At 41.9% G+C, this 9,761-nt stretch overlaps 1 protein-coding gene across 1 annotated transcript in view; it reads left to right on the top strand.

Annotated features, from left to right (window-relative positions):
* The window catches only part of XYLT1 (xylosyltransferase I), a 112,079-nt gene that overhangs the window by 54,569 nt on the left and 47,749 nt on the right, over window positions 1–9,761 (top strand). The window lies entirely within an intron of this gene.

The following is a 9,761-nucleotide window of genomic DNA, read 5'->3' on the forward strand; positions in this document are numbered from 1 at the left end:
CTGTTTCCCTGAATGTTGAAATTAATTGATGAAAGGGGAAGTAACTTTTTGGGGTGATTTTTCAAGTAAGTGATAACATAACAGGCTTTTTATGGTCATAGAAAAGAAACATACTAGATTATTTCATTGTCTTTTGCTGATTACATTTCTGCAAGATACCTCTCAAACTATGGGTCCCTTCCTGAAGCTGCTACTCAGACAGAAATCCCCACTGAAGTGAAAAATGAAAAAACCCAGGAGCCACATACCCTAGAAGGATTTTGTGAGAACTGGCCATAAACAATCACAGGATTTGTTGAGTAGACTGTAGTCAGTTCGGTGTTAATGGATTCTTTGTTATAATGCTGTGGTATCTTGCAGTCATTCAAACTCTAAACAAGTGCCATTCACCTGGAAAAATTCCAGGCATTCATTTCTTCTTGGGTGAAACTCTAGAAGGTTGTGCTTCTCCATCACAGCCACTCTCAGAGCCTCAGAGTGGGCTCTCAGCAGCCAGGCAGGCCTCTGAAGTTCTCACTTCCCTTCCTGTTGAAGTTGTCTGTTACCAGAACGGATGGAGATGTGCTTCCTCTCCACACCATGCATTTCAACAAAGTGTAAAAAGCCTTTTTTGGTGCTACAACTATAATGGCATGACTTACAGGTACTGCTAAAGTTTTTGAGTATAGAATTTTGCAGCTTACAAACCCTAGAAAATGTTATTTCATCAAATATATATGAGTCCATTTCATTTTCATAGTGGAGTTCCTATAAATTAATAATCTTTATAATCTTTAGGAAGGCATTGCCTCTCTGCATGCCCCATAAAGAGATTGTTTTTCCAGGAAATAGTAAATAGAGTGTTAGAGAGTGTTTTTTTCCTTCTTTCAGACCCCATGCCATGATGTGCCAGATAATGGGCTTGGGGCAGTTTCGTCTTCTTTCACCCGTTGGTCATATTGCAGTGGGTTTTCCTAGGTTTGCCTGCATACAAACAAGATTTTTCTGGATTAATAGTTTTTAGCCAGACCTTCTTCACATGAAGCTTTTGCTTCCCATCTGCCATTCCATCTGTAACACTCAAACTTTTACTACTTCTCTTCTGATAATAAGAGCTAATCCAGCCTTTTAAGTCAGAAAACCATATTCAGTGTGTGGGGTTAATACTATGTGATGAAGTCTAAATCTGTCTGGGGAGCAGTCTGGTATGTTCACAGGCTACATTACAATTGCTGGGAGCCTGTCATCCTTCAGAAAGAATATCCAGAAGCAGATGCCAAAAATCATACTATATAAAGGCAGGGGGGTAAATTAGAACAATTCCTTTTGGCAGGGAAACAATTAAAAATGTGGAAAATAAAATGTTAAAGCCAGGGAAGTTCAGATACTCCTATTATTCTTCCTCATGACTTAATACTTAGTTTTGTGTTGTGGAGTTTGTAGGTCCAGCATCTAGCACAGAGGAGGTCCTAATCCATGTGCTATCAATGTGCTGTTTATTGGCCTAAGTGCAATGATGTGGTGCATTATCCAACCTTGACTCCATTCAGCTCTATTTCAATATTATCAGCAGGAAGACAAGGTATGAAAGGGCTAAAGACAAACTTTACAAGCAGCTGTGAGGTAAGAGGTTGTGTGACTGCCCCTCCTTTTGCTCTGGGGTTGTGAATGAAAAAGGACACAATAAACCATCTCTCGCAGTCATTATACTGATGAAGGAATGGAAGAAACCAGTATCTACCTTCCTTTTCCTTAACTTTTTTTCAATTTTAGTGGCATCTTGTTTTGAGAGCCTCTTTCAAAATTCTGTGGTAAAGCTATTGATGTCCTTAACCTCTTACTTTACATGGTTATCTGTCTTCATTATTTATTGTCTCTGACAAACAGCATCAGGTACTCAACCTTATGTTCAGGGACTGAAATTTCACTCCCAACAAGGTGAACTACGGTAGAGCATCTATTGTTGCTGAATGTTTAATGTGCATTGCAGGAGTCCTTGGATAATGTGGCAGGTGAAGTGTTGCACCACTTAATTTAAGAAGTTTAATGAGATCATTTAACAGTGAATGTCATGTCAGTGCTTACCTGGCCACAAAGCTTGTAGACAGAATAAGCATAATGAAACATTTGAACTATTTATAATTTACAGTAAATCACTGAGCCTCAATCACCAAAGGGATCACCAAATCTAATTGCCAGCCGACGCTTGGTCTTCAATAAAGGTCAAGCAAAATTATTAGCAGAAGCTTGGGGAGTGCTTCAGAATTGTAAGAAAATAGAGTGGCTTATTGGTGGAGCCAGGAAAGCAGATATGACTGCATTTTCAGTTATGAGCAATTAGGTGTAACAAAGGAACTTAAAAGAAACCCAGTGAACTACTTGTTCATAGTGACAGGTCTGTAGTTCCCTGGATTGTCCTTTTTGGCTTTCTTGTGGATGGGTGCCACATTTGCTACCCTTCAGTCCACTGAGACCTCCCCAGTTAGCCAGGACTGCTGGTAAATGACAAGAAGAGGCTTGGTGAGTGCATCCGCCAACTCCTTCAGTACTCTTGGGTGCAGCCCATCTGGTCCCATAGGTTTATGGATGTTTAGGTGATGTAGCAGGTCACTGACCATTTCCCCTTGGATTACAAAGGTCTCATTCTGCCCCACCTCCCCCTTTTCCAGCCCAGGGCCAAGTCCTGCACTTAGACCATACCAGAGCTGCTGCCTTAGGATATTAAGAAAACTGAAGACAAATTGGCTGTGAAGAAAATGATTTAAAATTCTCCTTCTTTGTGAGCAGCCAGATGAAATATGGGTTAACACGAAACCAAAGGATGACTTCTGAATGAGGTCCCTGGGCAGTGAAGTGTTTGCCAAGAGAGTGAAAAGATGTGAGTGGAGGGATTAAGTCTTCAGGTTTTCATTCTGGTGGCAGGTTACCAACAGGTTTTAGAAAAGTTCAACCTTTGGTAAAACTGTTTCAGCACTTCCAAGTTATTTTTCAGGTGCCAGAACTATGTGGGATAGCAGTAGTTTCCTCATTTCAGCCACTGGCCTAGATTCGTGCCCTGCAAAACATGGGTGACTACCACTCTATGTAAGCTACATCAAGGATGATTTTTGCTCTGTCAAATTTATTATGGCCTGCCCAGATTTCTTCTGGGAAGTTGACCAAATGACAGAACCTTTGAAACAGGTGACTGGGAGAAAAAAGTGAGAGGATACCGTTTGCATGGATTGAGTAAACCAAACTCAAGCTGCCCATCTGCTTTTGCAAAACTTCTCAGCTTTTGCAATGTGCAGGCTTGAAATGCAATATTGGAAATGCAGGAAAATCTCTTCTTAGAACTGAAACAAAGATCTTAGCTTTCACATGCAGTACTCTGGCTTTTGTCTGAGACCCAGTTGTGGTTGATGATCACTTGATGGTTATGAACTTAGAAATCCCAAAGCCAGTTGTGCAATGTTGAAAAGAATCACCAAAACCATTGGCTCATAAGCAGTTCTACTCTGTTCTTCTCTTTCATTCTCTCTGTGACTTCTCATCAGTTTGACTTAATTTAACAGTTCTGTGTCTCACTGAGGTTCAGGCTTCAGAGCTGTCTCCTAGAGATATTTTCTTCCTGGCAGTACATAAGCTGGTGCTGAACATGAAAGCTTATATAAAAGATACTGACTTTCCACAGCTGAATTTGACCTTAGACCTCATACAAAGCCATCTGCTGCAGTGTTGCTCTGAAATGACAGGCCTTGTCACTGGAATAATGTACAGGGCACTAGGCAAATACTACAGCATTCTTTAAAGTGTCCTGTCGAATGTTATGCTGAACTGAAGCACTGGCAAATGGTATTTATACATCTAGATGGGAGCACAGCACAGGTAGATTTTGCAGTTCAACATTTGTGAAGATTCCAGTGCCTGAGGTTTTTATCTGTGTTGTTGCTGATATTGTATGCAGTTTTGTTTGCTCAGAATATCTTTATCTGGCAAGCCAGATGTCAATCCACTCTTAATGCTTCATAGAGAATCTTTCTGTCCAAAAAGGAACTTTATCAGTGCTTTTCTTGAATCTGCATTCTCTGAGAATATCAGATGTGCTTCTTTATTAAATCCCTTAAATACCTTTTCTCCTCCTCTTTCCTCACTTTGCCAGCATATTTCCTTGAGATTTATATAAATTTTGAAGGTTATCTTTTTGCTTTGCTGCACCACATCTCTGTTTTACTGTTAAATTATCAGTGTTTGGCAAAGGAGGGGTTTTGGACACAGTCACAAATGGGTGGGGTGAAATGTTGACATGATTGTGGCTTTAAAATTTTACTTACATCTGGTCTTAAGAGAGTATTTTCTTCAACCTGGCAAATGTTACTGATGGGAGACCCACCCTTTGTCTGTGCAGCCACAGCAGCTGAGGTTCTTCTTTCTCCACCTCCACTCCTGGATTTAAGAATATAAAGCAGCTTTTGCTTTTGGAGAATTCTGATATCTGCAGCTCTTAGTAACTGGATATCCGGGTATTTAGTAGTTCTGAAATGTTCTCCATAGTAGCCTCAGTGGCACTAGAAATAAATGCACCCCAAATTGGAGACTGGTTTAGCTATCCAAGCATGTCTACAGTGCATTCAGATTAAAGATACATCAATACAGCACATTTGTAGAACAGTGGTATTACTCGAAGTACCCTTGTACTTGGCAACCTGTTATCTTGCTGATTACAGTGCTAAACATTCAGCCCTTCATCTCTTCCCATGTGAACTGAAGCATCTGAGCCAGTGTCTGAGACACACAGGACTGCCTGGCAGATGAAAGCCCCAGTTGCCAAGCTGAGCAGTTTGATGGGATGCCCTGCTGGTGTCCTCTTCTCCTCTTTCTTCGCTCTGGGGCTGCTCAAAGGGAGGTTCTCCAGCAAAGAACCAAAGGGTTTTCATCTGTTTGCCATTTGCTTTCTGGATGCAATTCATTTTTCACTTTTTTATGACTGAAAAAAAAAACCATTCTGGGTAGTGTTCAACTTGATCTCTAAAAAATAATACTACAGATGTTGTGATAATGTGCACCATTGGTTCGTAGGCAACACAGGTATGTCTTTTGTCTTCAGAATGCTAGAATAATATCTAGAATCGTATTTTTTAAAAGATAACTGATGTGTTAGGGCTGACAAAGGCTTTGAGCAGTATAAGAGATCTTGCCAGCTCAGCTATTTCTCCTTTACAACTACAAGGGTTATTTATGAAACCTGCTTTTCACTCACAGCTTGTCTTTGTGGGCAAATAGTCTGGGGTAACCCAAGTCAAGAAAAAGGGGCCTTTGTGCAAAATTCCCTGCTATCTGTCCCATACTGGGACGTTCTTCCTGTGGTACTCGGCTGCTCATTGCATTCCTGGCCACAAAACTCCAGTGGGATTGGAGAGTGTACCGAGATGTTGGTTGCCAGGGAAAATCCCAGGTGTGACTTTCTTTCCTGTGCACTCTTCTGTGGATTTAATTGTGAGGTGGGTAAACAGAAGCTGCAGAAACACAGATCCTTGTGGAGTTTACCTGGATTTTATGAGCAAAAACTCTTTAAAATTCTTTTCATCTGCGTTTTGGAGGAATTTTTTAGAAAGTTCAGTAAAATAATTTTTAAATTCCAAAAGCTAAAATGGCTAGAAAGAGGGAATCATGCCTATTATAGCATTACATTTTAAAAATGCTCTCCCTTCGTGAATTCTCTCAGGAAATTAAAAATCTGTTGAAATTGCCATTAAGATGCCTTTCTGTTTAGATTTCAGGATGCCAGTTACAATAAAACAGCTGCAAAATAATATCTGGTGGCAGTTCAAAGTGAGGATGAAACATCATGTGGTATAATACCTTTCCCAAGTCACTCTTAAATAGTTGCAAACCAAAAGGTCATTAAAGGGTGAGCAAAAAGTTGTTCTGATTTGGTCTTTTAGTGGTGACATGAAATAGAAAGGAGAGGAATAAATTAACAGGACTAAAAATATAGGAGTTGAGTGGTATTTGATGTTAAAGATTTTTCAACCATTTTATACATAAATTATGGTCTTGCCTTGATATTAAATTATGCACTTGGACATTTTTTATTCAGGATTACTGCATGTGAATGAGCCGAAGGGCTAATTTGAATGAAATACTTTGCAACAGAATCTAAGCTGCTTTGGAACAACACTTGTCTTTTTTTTTTTTCTCTCATGTGCTTCTATATAAATAAATTGCAGTAGTAACTCACTGAGGTTAGAGACCGAGGGTAGCACAAGAGTACAGTCCCAACTGTCTCTTCCCTTTATTTTGATACTTGTTTCCCAGAATCTCAGTGCAAGGTAAGAGCCAGCTGGCCACTCTCTGGGATTTGTGGGGTGTGCTGATGGGAAATACTGTATAACTTGTACAGAAGCATTCCACATTGCTCTGTCTGCCTGTTACTGTCACTCAGTGAAATGCCCTAAGACTGCAACACAAGCTGATGCTTCAGTCCACAGGCTCTAGTTGGGGTGAGATGGAGGACAGTGCTTGCCAGACACAGGTGGGAATCATGAGGCTGAGATTGTGCTTCCTTTCATGGGAGCTGATTATGAGGCTTCTTCACCTTTGTTCCCTTTTCTGCAGGGAGCAAACCTCACTTTGTCAGTTTGTAAATGCTGCAGAGGAGGCCTAGCTCAGCTCTCATGTCTCTGTAGATCAAATAAAAATAGTGTGCATGTTCAGTGCTGCAAAGCTTGGGTGGATCATAAGATATCAGAGCACCTCTGTAAATGCTCTGTCATTTGGGATGTTCTGCAGAATGTGGCTCTTCAAACCTTTTTTTTCTCTTTTTTCTTTTCTTTTTTTTTTTTTTTAATAGTCCTGACTAGTGCTAACTAGTGAAAACTTTAGCTCTTGAGATATTGTGCAACCTTTGACCTGGTGATGCAGAATTCAAGACTTACATTTTGCTGTGCAAACCTGGGTGGAATTAGTGGCTAGTTGGCTTTTATTGTTGCACCTTAGTACAGTTGAATACTTAATCTCTGCTTGTCCTGTCCAGGACTATTAGTTGCAATGCACCGATGTGATACTGAATCTCTCTATATATAAATAGTGGTGCTGAATAGCATGGACTGTGTTTGTGACTGCACTTCTGTAGTTATAGGCTGATTGGAGGGGATGAAGCCTTAAAATAGTTCATTGTAGCACACATTCCACTCTGCTGCACCCCATTTAATTATATCCATCATTCAGCATTACTTGGTGAACCAGCTGCAGCTACAAGCATCCCTAACCTTTCATCAGGATAATTGCACTCTTTGCCACATCAGGAACTGGTTTGGGGCCAAGTCTTCCAAATACAGAGTCGATCTCTGTTTGAAAGTTTGCTGCCCTCAAGTAATTTTTCACAAGTAATCTTGAAACAACTCAGTCTTGGGCCAGCTGAAGACTAAATGGTCTATATATCCAAACTGGTAATTTATGTCAGGTTATATCTTTAAATAATTGTGGCAGCCTTGGAGAATGTTTTAGCACCAACTCAGATCATTGTATTCTGTAGATGGGATGCACTATGCCAGTCAGGTGCAAGGTAGCTATCAGATGGCTTCTATGGCAAGGGCTTGCGAGAACAGTGGCTGTTCATGCTCTATTGAGGGTCAATGGATGTCATTGCTAAACTTTTGTATAGGTGCTAGCATGTAGGCACTGAAACTATTCCCACAGTCATGTTGCTTGTGACAGCTACAGAACTGTGGCTGAAGGCTGAAACACCCTGATCTTTTTTCTGTGTGGTGTGTCAAGAGACACCAGTGCTAGCTATCATCACAAAGTGCCTGGAGAACCTCCAGGTTTGTGAACCATTGCAACCTGGGAGGAGAGAGGCAGCCGGGACATCACTCCAGGCTACTTACTGCCTGCTAGATGTTAGGGCTTGGCAGGGTCAGGAGATCAGTTGGTGACAGACTGCTGAACTTTAAATCATACAGCTTTTTTATTGTCTTGAGTTAAAGTGAACCATTGATTCACTTCTGGTCTTGTGATTAAATAAGACTGTATTGGTTGCAGCTCTGTTGAGCACAGCAGTGAGTGGGAACACCAGCCTCTCCACCCTTCCAGTTGTCTTCTCATCAGCCCCAGTTATATCAGTTAATGGACCTATCAAGTCTCTGTAGTTTTCTTACTCAGACTTGCCACCTGTTAGTGACCCTCATCCCAGTGCTGCATTCCTCACTGGCTTACTCCAAAACAGTCCCAACGAAGAGCAGGGCAGGTCATCAGCTGGCACAAATTGTCAAAATAAGTTTATTGCTCAACCCAAATATAGGTAACAGAATGTGACCTTCTGTTGTTAAAACCAATTAAATTTCCTTCCATCAACTCTCAGTTCATTATCCCTTTCACCCTCCAGGCCCTGTTCTTCCATCTTTTCAGGCTTGGTGCAGAATTAATGTTAAATCCCATTAGCCTGACCCTATTTTTCCCATTTTGCCTTCTGGTCCTTCGAATTGATCCACTCTGACAGGTTGATTCAGCATCTCAGGGATCAAAAGGAGTGGCAGGCCCACAAGGGGCTTCAGGAGAAGGGCCTGGTTTACACTAATTCACTTCACTTTTAAATTAACTTTATGAAAGGGCCACAGCAGTGGGGTCTGACTGGGAGGAGGAAGGGCTCTTGGCTGCATCCCTGGCACAGAGAGTACTCTGTGGCCTGTGGGGTCCCACCACTTACTTCTTAGTGGAAATTTGAAGCTTGTCATTGGATGAGTGTATATTCCCTCCTGCCTTTTCCTTGGAAAGTGTGGGATGGGGGGAAAAAAAAAGTTTCTTTACCCAGATGCATCCTTCCTGCTGCATCAGGAGGACTGTGAGACTATGTTGGCCACTTTTTGTCTAAGTTTATGCCACAAATTAAACAGGGAGATGACAAGACCCAATACCAATATTGAGTGACTAAGCTCTGCATTGTGGCCTCTCAGGGCTTTCCTGCTCCCTTTTCCAGCAGTGGGATCATGGTCTCAGGTTTCCTGCTGCTTGCAAGCTCAGCATGGGCGCTTTCTGTTTCTGTACTGACATGAAGTGTTGAGTAGACATTGTGTTGTGTGGCAGCAGGGAATGTGTCTAGTGAGCTTTGCAGAAGATGCTGGACCTGTGCAGTTGAGGGCATATCTGTCATGCAGTCCTCTGCATGGAGCCAGAAGGTGGCCCTGCAGCTGTGGTGGGGTGGCCTCAGCAGTGAGCTAAGTGTGAGGGGAGGAATGTTTTCACTGGAGTCCTGCAGTGAACCACTCTTTGGTGTTTCACCAGGCATGTGCTAAGTTTCAAAGTGATGTGGGGAAGATATGATTGAGTGGCTCTCATTTCCTAATATGACAAATGGGTGAAGGTGAGGTGACAGGGTGAATCACTGCCCATGGGGAGCACGCAGTCAGAGTGAGAGCCATTTATGTTTCAGGAACTGAGAAATTACCAAAATTTAACATTGAAGCTGGAAAAGTGGCACCTTAACAACTGTATCCAGAAAAGCAAAGATTTCTTCTGGGTCTTAAGTTGCAAGACTATCACAGCTGATTGAGGAACACAGAGCCCACAGTGATGAACTGTAAATCCAGCCTTATGGGTAGATCCATCCCTGGCATGCAGCCTGGCCTAACCTGATACCTGTAAACGTGTCACCCTCACCTTAACCTTCTGCGCGTGACAATAAGAATCCTAGCCCCAAGGTGAGATGTCTCAGGAGGGCAGTGCTGTGCACACAGCTGTGTTTCTTTACAGGTGCCAGAGGGTTTCTACTCTGGCAGGACACCAGGAACGCATGCCCTGCTGAA

Source organism: Chaetura pelagica, unplaced genomic scaffold, assembly GCF_000747805.2.
Source record: "Chaetura pelagica isolate M959 unplaced genomic scaffold, ChaPel_1.0 scaffold138, whole genome shotgun sequence".
In the NCBI taxonomy this organism is placed as follows: domain Eukaryota; kingdom Metazoa; phylum Chordata; class Aves; order Apodiformes; family Apodidae; genus Chaetura; species Chaetura pelagica.